A 12506-nucleotide genomic window follows, 5' to 3' on the forward strand; every position below is an offset into this window, starting at 1 on the left:
ATGCTATTCTAAACTAATCCCATCTGCTTACACATGGTCCATATCCCTCTATTCCCTGCCTGCTCATGTGTCTGTCTAAATCCATCTTAAACATTGTTTCTTTCCTTTTATTAACTTGTTTGACTTCTTTCTTGTTTCGTGTTTATCTTTTCTTTGGGACAATGATTCAAGGTTATTCCAGTCACACCTCCTTCAGATGCATCTTTTACTTGTCTTCTTATCATTCCCATTGGCCTTCACGATGAAACTATTTGTCATTTAATGTTTCCTGGCTTCCATCCTGTCCCTTCCATTCATTCCTCTCAAAGCCACTTGCTCAAACCTATAGTATTTCTGACTTTGGCTGAAAGGTCACAGGCTTAAATCATTAACTCTGATCCTCTCGCAATAGATACCATCAGACCTACTCAGTAATTTTAGTATTTTCTGTTTTGGTTACCAATTTCATTCCTCTTCAGTTGGATATTGCATATAAATCAACTTGGCCCTTCCTCTATCATTACAAAGTTGTCAAATGTGAGATTGAGCTTGACTCACCTTTAATTTAACATTTTTAAATGCAATACTGTGATGAAACATTAAATCACAGTCTTTTCTATCTTCCCAAGTAGACATGAACAATCCCATCACTTATTAGGATTGGAGAGTATTCCTCAGTTTCCAAGACTATACCTACACCATAAACACATCAGTAAACATCAGATTATCTGGGCATCATTACATTTATTATGCTTTTCTAAAATATTTGTTTATGGGTTGTGGGTGTCACTGGCTAGACCAATATATTGCCCAGCCTCTAGAGGAGATCATGGTGAGCTGACTTCTTGAACTGCTAAAGTTCATATGATATACCATATGTTGTTAGAAAGGCAGTTCTCATTTCTTTAGAGTTCACTGTAGTATGCTACTACTCAGTGTCTTACTAGACCATTTTGGAAGGCAATTAAGAGATACATGACTGTGGGGCCTGGAGTTACATGTTGGCCAGATCAAGTCAGGACAGAAACATAGAAATTTAGAGCACGAGTAGGTTATTTGAGCCTGTTCCAACATTCACTGTGAACATGAGGGATCATCCAACTCAGTACTCTGTTCCTGCTTTCTCCCCACAAAAGAATGGCAGAATTTCTTCTTCAAAGGCTAGTCGTGAACCAGAGGAGTTTTTGACAATGGTTGCATAGTCACCATTATGGAGACTTCGTCGCCATCTGCGGCAGTTCTGGATTCATTTTTTCCGAAACGGAGCTGAACGTTGACAGAGTATTTTGGTGGCAGCAATCATAACTCAGTTGCTTTAATTATAAGTACCCTGCTGAGATGTGATTTGGCAAATGCAGACGGGAAACAGCTACTTGAAGATAACACAGTCTCCAAGCACAGGGAGGCTTTCAAGGATGTAAAGAGGATTGGATTCGGAATAACTGTGCTCCCAGAAAGGAAAGTGATGAGGTTCCTAAATTCAGAACCCTCCCCCACCAGATGTCATAGGGAAAAGACAGTAAAATGAAGGAAAAGAAAATCTTATGTTGGATACACGGAGCTCAATATTGTCAAGAGGCTAAAGGAGTAAAGAAAATAAAGCATTGAAATTAAAAATGAAGTTAAGAAGGCAAAAGAGAGGGCATGAAAAAAAGAAATAAATGCATAGAAATGCACAGGAATGTCTAAAATCTGCTAATCAGAAGTCAAAAAGATAACTAACATACATAGATGTAAAACACAGCATGGTTCTTAACGAAAACTGTGCATTTGTCTTCAGAAAAGAGCACACAGCGTAGAGATAGTAGGAACTGCAGATGCTGGAGAATCTAAGGTAACAAGGTATAGAGCTGGATGAACACAGCAGGCCAAGCAGCATCAGAGGAGCAGAAAAGCTGACGTTTTGTGTCTAGACCCTAGACCTGAAACGTCAGCTTTCCTGCTCCTCTGATGCTGCTTGGCCTGATGTGTTCACCCAGCTCTACAATTTGTTATCACACAGTGTAGATGTTTTTATGGCTGAAGAGCTGGAGGTTTGTGAAACATTTAATATATAAACATTATGACAAAGGATATAGGTAGGTGTTTAGCACCTTTCAAAATGGACAAGATATTAGTTACTCATAATCAGGGAGTTCATTCTGATCACTTAAGAGAAACTAGGAAAACCATAGCTTCTCCACATTTTCCAATCCTCTCTGGCTACAGGTGTGGTCATGATATGACGATGCTGGTGTTGGACTGGGATGGACAAGGTCAGAAATCACACAACACCAGGTTATAGCCGAACAGGTTTTTTGAAAACACAAGCTTTTGTAGTCTTACTCCTTGTTTAAAAGGAGTGGTGCCAGTGAACCGGAGGGCTGCTAACTTTGTTCCACTGTTGAAAAGGAAAGAGGATGTAGGCAGTAACTACAGGCCAGTCAGCTTTAGCCCAACTGCTAGACAAGTTATTCGAAATAATTCTTAGGGACAGTATGTATCTGATCATTGATTAATCGAGGATGCTCAACATGGATTTGTTATAAGCAAGCTATGTTTGGCTGACTTGATTGAGGAGCGAACAAAGTGTATAAATGAGAATAATATGTTTAATGGAGTCTACATGGATTTTCCCACAGCTTTTGACAAGGTCCCACATGACAGACTAATCAGAAAAGCAATAGCCTACGTGATATAAGAGCAAGTATGATTTCAAAATTGGCTTAATGGCAAAAAACATAGGGTACTAGTGAGTTAAGTTATTTTGTAACCAGAAAACTGTTTTCTTTTATTCATTCATTGAATTCAAGCATCACCAGAAAGGCATCCCTCATCACATTTAAACTGAATGGCTTGTTCAGCCTTTTCAGGGTCCAGCTAAGTATCAACTACATTGCTGTGGGTTTAGAGGATGGATCAGGTAAGAAACATACACTTTCTTCCATAAAGGAAAGTAGTGAACCATATGGGGGCTTGTAACAGCAAATCAATCATAGTCCCAATAGTGAGACTATAGTTTTCAATTGCAGATTTGTTACTAATAGAATTTAAACTGCTGAGGTGAGATTTGTACCAGTGTCCCTAGAGCTTTAACTTGGGGTGCTGGATTATTCATCTCGCAACAAGACCGCTAAACACCAATTTCCCAAATGGATTAGTAATAGACTCCATGCTTCTGAACTGAAAACAACAAATGCTGGAGATCACAACAGGTCAGGCAGCATCCATGGAGATACAGCAAGCTAACTTTGAGTTTCGATGACTCTTCATCAGAGCTCTGTGATCTCCAGTATTTTATTGTTGTCAGTACAGATTCCAGCATCTGCAGTAATTTGCTCCTCCATGCTTCTCAAGGTTTGTATCTCTGATAAGTTTAGCGAGCATGATTAACATATTTGCAGAGGATATACAAATTTGGTTTGAAGTTCAGACTGAGAAAAATAATCTGTAGAATGCAGGAAGATCTCAATGATTTGATCTGTTCAGCAGAAAGCCAAAAAATGAAATTCAATCCAGAAAAGTGTGAGGTAATGTATGGGGCATCAGGCGGTGTAATAAACAAGACCAGGGAATGCACAACTTGCAGTGAGATACACAGAGAAATGTACAGGAGGAGAGGGACCAAGGAGTGAACACCCAGAGATCCCTGAAGACGGGTGACTGTAAGTTGATTAAGAAGACATATTGAATATTCTCTTTTGTTAGCAATGGCATAGAATGTAAGAAAAGGCATTGTTTTCTATAATATCAATGGAGTTCCTCATCACTGAAACCAGTGTGAACTGTCTCTGCACTCTCTCCAATGCACTCATCATCATTCAGATCATTGAAGGTGGCAGGGCAGTAGGAGAGCAGTCAATAAAGCATACAGTGCCCTTGGCTTTATTAATGGGACATAAAGCAAGGAGGTGAGTTTGAAATAAGACACTTGTTTATGGATTATCGTGTACAGTTTGGATGCCATATTATAAGAAAGATGTGAATGCATTGGCGAGAGTGCAGAAACAATTTACTAGAATGATTCATGAATAAGGAACATCAGTTAGAGGATAGACTGAAGCAGTTGGGACTGTTCTCTTTAGAGAGAAGAAGGCTGAGAGGAGATTTGACAGAGGCTTTCAAAACCATGAGCAGACTTGATAAGAGTAGACATTGAGAAGTGATTCCTGCTTGTAAAAGGACGAAGAACCAGACTACCTAGATTTGAAGTGAGGTGCAGCAAATGCACTAACCATATATGTAATTCAGGGAGGTTCAACTCAGGCATTCAAGGAAACATTGGATGATTATTTGGAGAAAAGAAGCAGATTAGATTGTATTCATTTGAAAAACTGATACAGGTATAATGAGCTGAATGGCCTCCATCTCCACTGTGGCAATATTATGATTCTGGGATGATGGTTCAGGTTACTGTCCATTGTTAATTAGCAAAAACAAAGTCAAATTAAGAGAATTCTTTTTACACAATGAGCTATCAAGATCTGAAATACATTGCCTAAAAGGGCATTGGAAGTTGATCTAATGAGAACTTTAAAAATAATGTTGAATATATGCATGTGTGCTACTTGGAAAACCAGGGAGTGGGGCTTGTTGGATAGTTCTCTCAAAGAACTGGAAATCAAGGTGCACGAAGTGGCTTCCTCCTATGCTGTTTGATTTCATAATATTTTACGACCTCTATTTAATGAGGCTCTTTTGTCTGCATCCAGTATTTGAAAGTAGCACCTTCTGAGAGCAGCACTTTCTTACTCTATTAAAGATAAGATGAGTTTTTAGCCCACGGATGTATACATCAGTTGATCAATGAGGAACACTGACAGCACAGCTTCACAGTTCAGTGCATTCAGCTGATTCCCCATCACGCTCATCACCTCTGCCTCAAATGAAGCAACAGTGGGCACCTATAAAACAAGGAGGAAGTAAAAAATGGAAGAGGAGGTTATACTAATTAAAGCAAAACCCATGAAGCACAGTGCATAACTGAATGGTAAAAGCAAAATCTTGAGTGTTTTTCTGTGCAATCAAATACTGTATTTCAAGAAGAGGCATGACATTTTGCAATGCAGCTCAATATTCCCCAGTGCTACTATTGTCCTTGTCAAAGATTTATGTAATAACTAGACATGCAATGCTCAGAAATTTGGGACATGAGATATTGTAATGTTATTATGAGAAAGTGCTTTGCCTGTCTGAATCAGCCAACATTCCGCTAACTTATTTACACACAGCATTCATAAAACAATCTTCCAAGGTTCCTTTTTGGGAATAAGTAACTTCTCCTCAACATCAAGGTAGATAAAGTCATAGAGTGATGCAGCATGGAAACAGACTATCAGTCTATGCCTACCTAAATCCCAAACTAAACTAATCCCACCTGCCTGCTCCTGGCCCATATCCCTCCAAAGCTTCCTTTTTTCATGTATTTATCCAAATGTCTTTTAAATGTTGTAACTGTACCTGCAATCACCACTTTCTCTGGCAGTTCATCCCACACATGAAAGGGGAGGCGATGGCCTAGTGGTATTATAACTGGATTGTTAATCCAGTAACCCAGATAATGTTTGGGGACCCAGATTTGAATCACACCATGGCAGATGGTGGAATTTGAAATCAATAAATATCTGGAATTAAGGGTCTAACAATGACTACGAATCCATTGTCAATTGTTGGGAAAAACCCATCTGGTTGACTTCTGTACTTTAGGGAAGGAAATTGCCATCCTTACCTGGTCTGGCCTACATGTGACTCCAGACCTACAGCAGTATGGTTGACTCTTATCTGCCCTCTGGGCACTTAGAGATGAGCAATAAATGCTGCCAGCCAGCGACGTCCTCATCCTATGAATGAATAAAGAGAAAAAAAAGTGGAGAAGAAGTTATCCCTCATGTCCTTTTTAAATCTTTCTCCTCTCACCTTAAAAATATGTCTCCTAGTCTTGAAATCCCCCATCGTAGGGAAAAGACACCTGCCATTCACCTTTTCAATACCTGCCATAATTTTATAAACCTCTGTAAGGTCACCCCTCAACCTCCTACATTCCTGTGAAAAAAGGTCCCAGATTTTTATTCCCTTCCTCATTCCTCTTCATGAATTCCAGGCTATTTTATTTATAAATATGATTCCTTCTAACTGCAACACACCTGAGGAACAAAGTTGGTGTTGCATTGTTTTGTCCTGTGGTTCATGCCATTAATCACCCATAAGTAACCTAACAACACCTTTGCAATTTGTTAATGGCGCACACTTAACATTTAAAAATTAAGCCATTCAGTGCTGTACTACCGCCAAGTAACTAAATGGTTCCCATATGCTTCCCATATAAAGCACATCCTGAGTCACACTGATTCTGCAGATTCCATCTACATATAAATGAGCACTTTTTCTTCAATTTATTCTTTTGTGGGATGTGGACAGTGCCAGCATTTGTTGCCCATTCCTAATTGCCCTTGAATTGAGTGGCTCACTCAGACATTTCAGAGGGGAATTAACAGTCAACCATATTACTCTGGGTATAGAGTCACATGTAGTAATCATTGGCTAATGACAGATTTCCTTTCCTGAAGGATATTCATGAACCAGATGGTAGGTCCGTTGTCACCATAACCGAGACAAGCTTTCAATTGAAGATTCATTCATGAATTGAATTTAAATTCCATCAGCCACAATGATGGAATTTGAACCTGTGTCCCAGACCAATTAGCCTGAGTTTCTGGGTTACTAATCCAGTAATATTACCACAACATCACTGTCTTCCCCAATTTATAGAATATACAATGAAGGGGAGTACAATAGGGAATTCTAAGGATAAACTAATTTAGAGGTCCAAAGCTAAGTAACAGCAATTTGAAAATTAACTGATAGTCATTTTAATGTTTAGGATTGTGGCTAGGATCTTCAGGAAAGAAACTACCTTAATCATTTGGATCGAACAAAAAGATACAGTATACCTTCTTAACACTGTGAACAAATATGAAGTACAACCAAGATATCCAGTTTCCGATGAAAGAACTCTCTGGGGAATTGGTTCATTTAGACTACTGGCCTTTAGTAGGGTAATGTTTACATGTGTCTGGTTTTATGCACACATTGTTGCATAAATCAGTTGCCATGCTAATCAAATGCTAGCCAGTCAGCCTGGGTACAGCTTTGTAGTGAACTGACATGTATGTGAGGAACAGATCACTTGGAACCCGTGCTGCCAAACATTTTGACCATTGGAATTGTTGAACAAGAGATGAAAAAGACCATAATTCATTCCGTTTGCTGTTCACTGTCCCAATGGTCGTGTGGTACAATGATAATTAAATTGATGGTTGATTCTGCCAATCTGTCAATTAATTTATAGTAAGAACAGAAAAGACACAAGAAAACCCCTAGTGTTTGAGAGTTTTGGTTTTGATAGATGCAAAGTTATTTGTTCCTTCCACCCATGGTTCACTTACATTTTATGCCTTAAATTTACGATAGATTTATATGTATAAAATGTAAATTCCATTCCAATATGTGTGCATTTATATGTACATATTCTACAACACAGGTATATCAACTCACGTTTATCAGTAATGGCGAATCCAGACTTAACTGAGTACTGAGAATAATTCTAGTTTCGTGTTGAATGGAGAACGCGAGACCAACTTGCTGTTTATAGTGCAGTGGCACAGCTCCTGAAATTTCATGAATATCACGGGGAGGATGGCAGCAAAAACCCATTTTTGTGTAGCTAAGGGCAGACTGGAAAATTGATCAGCAACTTGTGCCGACTCTCAGCATCTCACTATAAATGGCTGGATTATTTACAGACAAATAACAGTGTGTGCCTCCAGTTCAAAGTTATCTTCTCAGCAAATTCTGGCATCATATCCATACCCAGTAGGTTGAAAACTGCCCTGCATTAATATGCCTTTCACTTTCCTCTTGGAGAGAAATGAATTGGACATTATTAGATCATTCTGTTTCTCTCTGGTTTATTGGAAGAAATGAAAAGACAAATTATTCGATAATATTCCTGAGCTAGAAGTTTGATTGTTCTTTTCATGGACATTTTTACTAAAAATATTAGCAGTATCTCATTCAATACCACAGGCACTGAAATTGTTTGTTCTATGCAAGTTCAAAATAATTACTGCAACAATTACCAATTTTTCCGTTATCATGAAATATCCAATATCCCCAATTACCCCATTTAGCATTCGTCAACCCAGTTGTCAACAATTATTGCCATTATTGTCAATTCCCTGTTATTACCAATAACCAGTACAAACAATTACTCAGGTATCACAGCTGACTCCACCTAACAGTAGTTAGCAGAAACTAAACAAATTATCAATAATTATCCGAGTCGCAAAACACAATTATATGGGGTTCTTGCAGTTCAGTGGTAGTGACCATTGCTCTGAACTGGACAATCTGGGTTCAAGACCCATCTGCTCCAAAGGTGTATCATTACAAATCTTAACAAGTTGATTGAAAATATCTGAAACAGAATCTGTATACTTGCTAAACAGAAGAAACAATATGCAACAGACCGGGATAAGCAATTCCACACACAGATCAGATCAAAGCTCAAAACTCAAGCTGTACACTGTTATGTTAAGTGGTGCTCAATTAATTAACTGATAAGAGACAGAGGTCCGATAAATATCTCCATCCTCAATGCGAGATTGCAAAAGATAAGGCTGAAGGATTCACAACGTAGAGGGAGGCGATGGCCTCGTGGTATTATCGTGAGACTGTTAATCCAGAGACCCAGATAACATTCTGGGGACCTGGATTCAAATCCTGCCACGGCAGATGGTGGAATTTGAATTCAATAAAATATCTGGAATTCAAAATCTAATGATGACCATGACTTGATTGTCAGGGGGAGGGGGAGAAGGGAAAAAAAACCATCTGGTTCACTAATGCCCTTTAGGGAAGAAAACTGCCATCTTTACTGGCTCTGGCCTACATGTGACTCCAGACCCACAGCAATGTGGTTGATTCTTAACAGCCCTTGGACAATTAGGGATGGGCAATAAATGCTGCCTAGCCAGCGATGCCCTTATCCCATTAATGAATAAAGGAAAAAAAAACTGCCTTCAACCAGAAGTGTCAAGGGACTGATCCAATTCACCCTCATCTCGAGGACATCAACACAGATGCAATTCAATAGCTTCCATTTGATATCAAGATCAGCTGATCAATATAGATATATCACAGGATGTAGGCAACATTCCAGCAATAATGTTGAGGTCCTGCAGTACAGAACTAACAGTGTTTTCAGCCAAGCCATGTTCCAGTATATCCACAACAATGGGGCGACATGGTGGCTCAGTGGTTAGCACTGCTGCCTCACAGTGCCAAGGACCTGCGTTCGATTCCACCCTCGGGCAACTGTCTGTGTGGAGTTTGCACATTCTCCCTGTGTCTGCGTGGGTTTCCTCTGGGTGCTCCAGTTTTCTCCTAGTCCAAAGATGTGCAGGCTAGGTGGATTGGCCATGCTAAACAGTGTTCAGGGATGTGTAGATTTAGGGGAATGGGTCTGGGTGGGATGCTTTGAGAATCGCTGGAGGCTGAAGGTCCTGTTTCCTCACTGTAGAGTTTCTATGATTGAACACTGTCCTTATCTGGAAATTTAAACAGGTATTCTCAATACCTGCCCAGCATTTACAATGGGAAAGCAGGTGTGTGATGGAATACTTTCCTCATGTCTGACTGAGTGCAGTTCCAACACTTGAGAATAGTTATTGGTTTATTTTTGTGTGGAGTTAGGCAGGACTTCAGGTCACAAACTGATCTGCCATGATCTTAATGAATGGCAAAGCAGTCTCAAGGGTCTCAAAGCCCTACTTTTGTTCCAAATTCATATGTTTGTAAGAATCCCACAGCATCCAGGATAAAGCAGTCTGCTGGATTGACAACCCATCCATAAGCTTAAGTGATTATTCCCTATCACCGACACTCAATGGCAGCAGCGTGTACCATCTACAAGAGGCACTGCAACAACTCACCAAGACTCCCTTGATAGCACCTACCAAACTTATAACATCTACTGCCCAGGAGGGCAAGTATAACTAAGGCTGTGGAAAGGGCTTTAAACTAAGTAGTGGAGGGGGTGGTTTCAATTGCATGGAAAATCATGGAAGAAGTTAAGAGGTGGGGGTGAATCCTCAACAGAGGTTATTATAGTTTCCAGAACAGGTAATAGGACAGAAAATATGGAAAGGGTCAGGAATCTAACTTCAGGCACAGCAGATAAAAGGACAAGGATGAGAAGGGGGGTGGGTGGGTAAGTCAATGCAAGAGTAAGGACGTTGTACTTACATACATGCAGTAGACAGAACAACTAAAATGAGCTTGTGGTACAGATTGAAATTGCAAGTACAATATTGTGGGTATCACAGCAATGTGGCTGGAAGGGGATCAGGGCTGAGAACTAAATATCTTTGGATATGCGTTACTGTCAAAAGGACAGGCAGATGGGCTGAGGGGGCGGGGCTGCCTTGTTAGCAAGAAATGAAATTAAATTGATACCAAGAAGTGACATAGAATCAGAAGGCACAGAATTTGTGTGACTAGATTTGAGGAATGGCAAGTGATAAAAAACCCTGATGAGAGTTATGTACAGGCCTCATTGCAGCCGTCAGGATGTGGGGCAGGAAATGAATCAGGAGATAGAACAGGCACATAAGAAAGGCACTATTATAATGATCATGGGGAACCTCAATACGCAGGTTGACTGGGAGAATCAGTTTGGGAGCAGATCCCAAGAAAAGGAATTTGTGGAATGTTTACAAGATGGTTTTTGGAGCAACTTGTTATAGAACGCATTACAGAACAAGTATCTCTAGATTTGGTGATGTGTAATGAGGCAGATTTGATTACGGAGCTTAAAGTGATGGGCCCCCTATGGGGGCAATGACTGTAATATGATAGAATTCATCCTGTAGCTTAAGCGCGAGAAGCTGGAATCAGATGTAATTGAATTACAATTGAGTAAGGGTAACTACAACGTCATGATGGAGGACTGGTCAGAGTTTATTGGAAGGGGAACCTAGCATGGAAGACAGTAAAACATCAATGGCAGGAGTTTCTGGGTGTAATTTGGGAGGCAGAGCAGACATTTATCCCAAGGAAGAAGGAACATACTAATGGTAGGATGAGGCAAACATGGCTGACAAGGCAAGTCAGGGATAGCATAAAGCAAAAGAAAATGCATACAATGTGATGAAGGTTAGTGGGAAGCCAAATGATAGGGAAGCCTTTAAAAAACTGTAGTGGATAACTTAGAAAGCAATAAGGGAGACGAAAATGTAACACGAGAGTCAGCTAGTGAGTATATAAAAGAAGATTGCAAGAGTATTTTTAGATATATAAAAGGTAAGAGAGCCATAAGAATGGACACTGGACCATTGGAATTTGAGGCTGGGGAAAAAAAGAAATGGCAAATGAACTGAATAGAAACTGAACTTTACATCAGTTTTCAGGGAGTGTCCCAGAGGACTGGAATATTGCTAATGTAACATTCGTATTTAGGAAGTGAGAGTGGCAGAAGGCAGGCAACTGTAAACCAGTTATCCTGACTTAGATCATTGGTAAGATTTTAGAGTCCATTATTAAGGATGAGATTACAGAGTACTTGGAAATGCATGGTCAAATAGGTCTGAGTCAGCATTGCTTTGACAAGGGGAGGTCATGCCTAACAAATCTGTTAGAACTCTTTGAGGAGATAATAAGCAAGTTAGATGATGGAGAGCCAGTGAACGTGATCTATTTGGATTTCCAGAAGGCCTTTGACAAGGTGCCACACAGCAGGCTTCTAAACAAGATAAGAGCCCTTGGTGTTAGGGGCAGAAAGCAGAGAGGGGGGATAAAGTGGTCTTCTTCAGGATTGCAGCCAGTGACTGTAGAGTTTCGCAGTGGTCAGTGTTAGGGCCACAATTATTGATGTTATACATTCATATCTGGACAAAGGAACTGACGATATTGTTGCTAAGTTTGCCAATGACACAAAAATAAATGGAGGGACAGGTAGTGTTGAGAAGTCAGGGAGGCTGCTGAAGGACTTAGACAGTCGAGGAGAGTGGACAAAGAAGTGACAGCTGGAGTACAATGTGGGTAAGCGTGACATTATGCACTTTGGTAGGAAGCAGAGGCGTAGAATATTGTGAGCAGTTTTGGGCCCCCTACCTAAGAAAGAAGATGCTGGTATTGGACTGAGTACAGAGGGGATTTACAAGAATGATCCTGGGGATGAAGGGCTTGTCACACAAGGAGAAATTGAGGACTCCAGCTCTGTGCTATCCGGAGTTTAGAAGGATGAGGATTGAAACTGACAGAACACTGAGAGGCCTGGACAGAGTGGATGTGGCGATGATGTTTGCACTTGTAGGAGACTAGGACCAAAGGATGCAGCCTTGGAGTCAAGTGATGACCCTTTAGAACTGAGATGAGGAAGAATTTCTTCAGACATAGGGTGGTGAATCTGTGGAACTCAATGCTGAAGGCTGTGGAGGCTAAGTCATTGAGTGTATTTAGCACAGAGAGAGATAACAAGTGGACAAGTA

This window comes from Rhincodon typus, chromosome 7 (genome assembly GCF_021869965.1).
Source record: "Rhincodon typus isolate 14 chromosome 7, sRhiTyp1.1, whole genome shotgun sequence".
Classification (NCBI taxonomy): Eukaryota; Metazoa; Chordata; class Chondrichthyes; order Orectolobiformes; family Rhincodontidae; genus Rhincodon; species Rhincodon typus.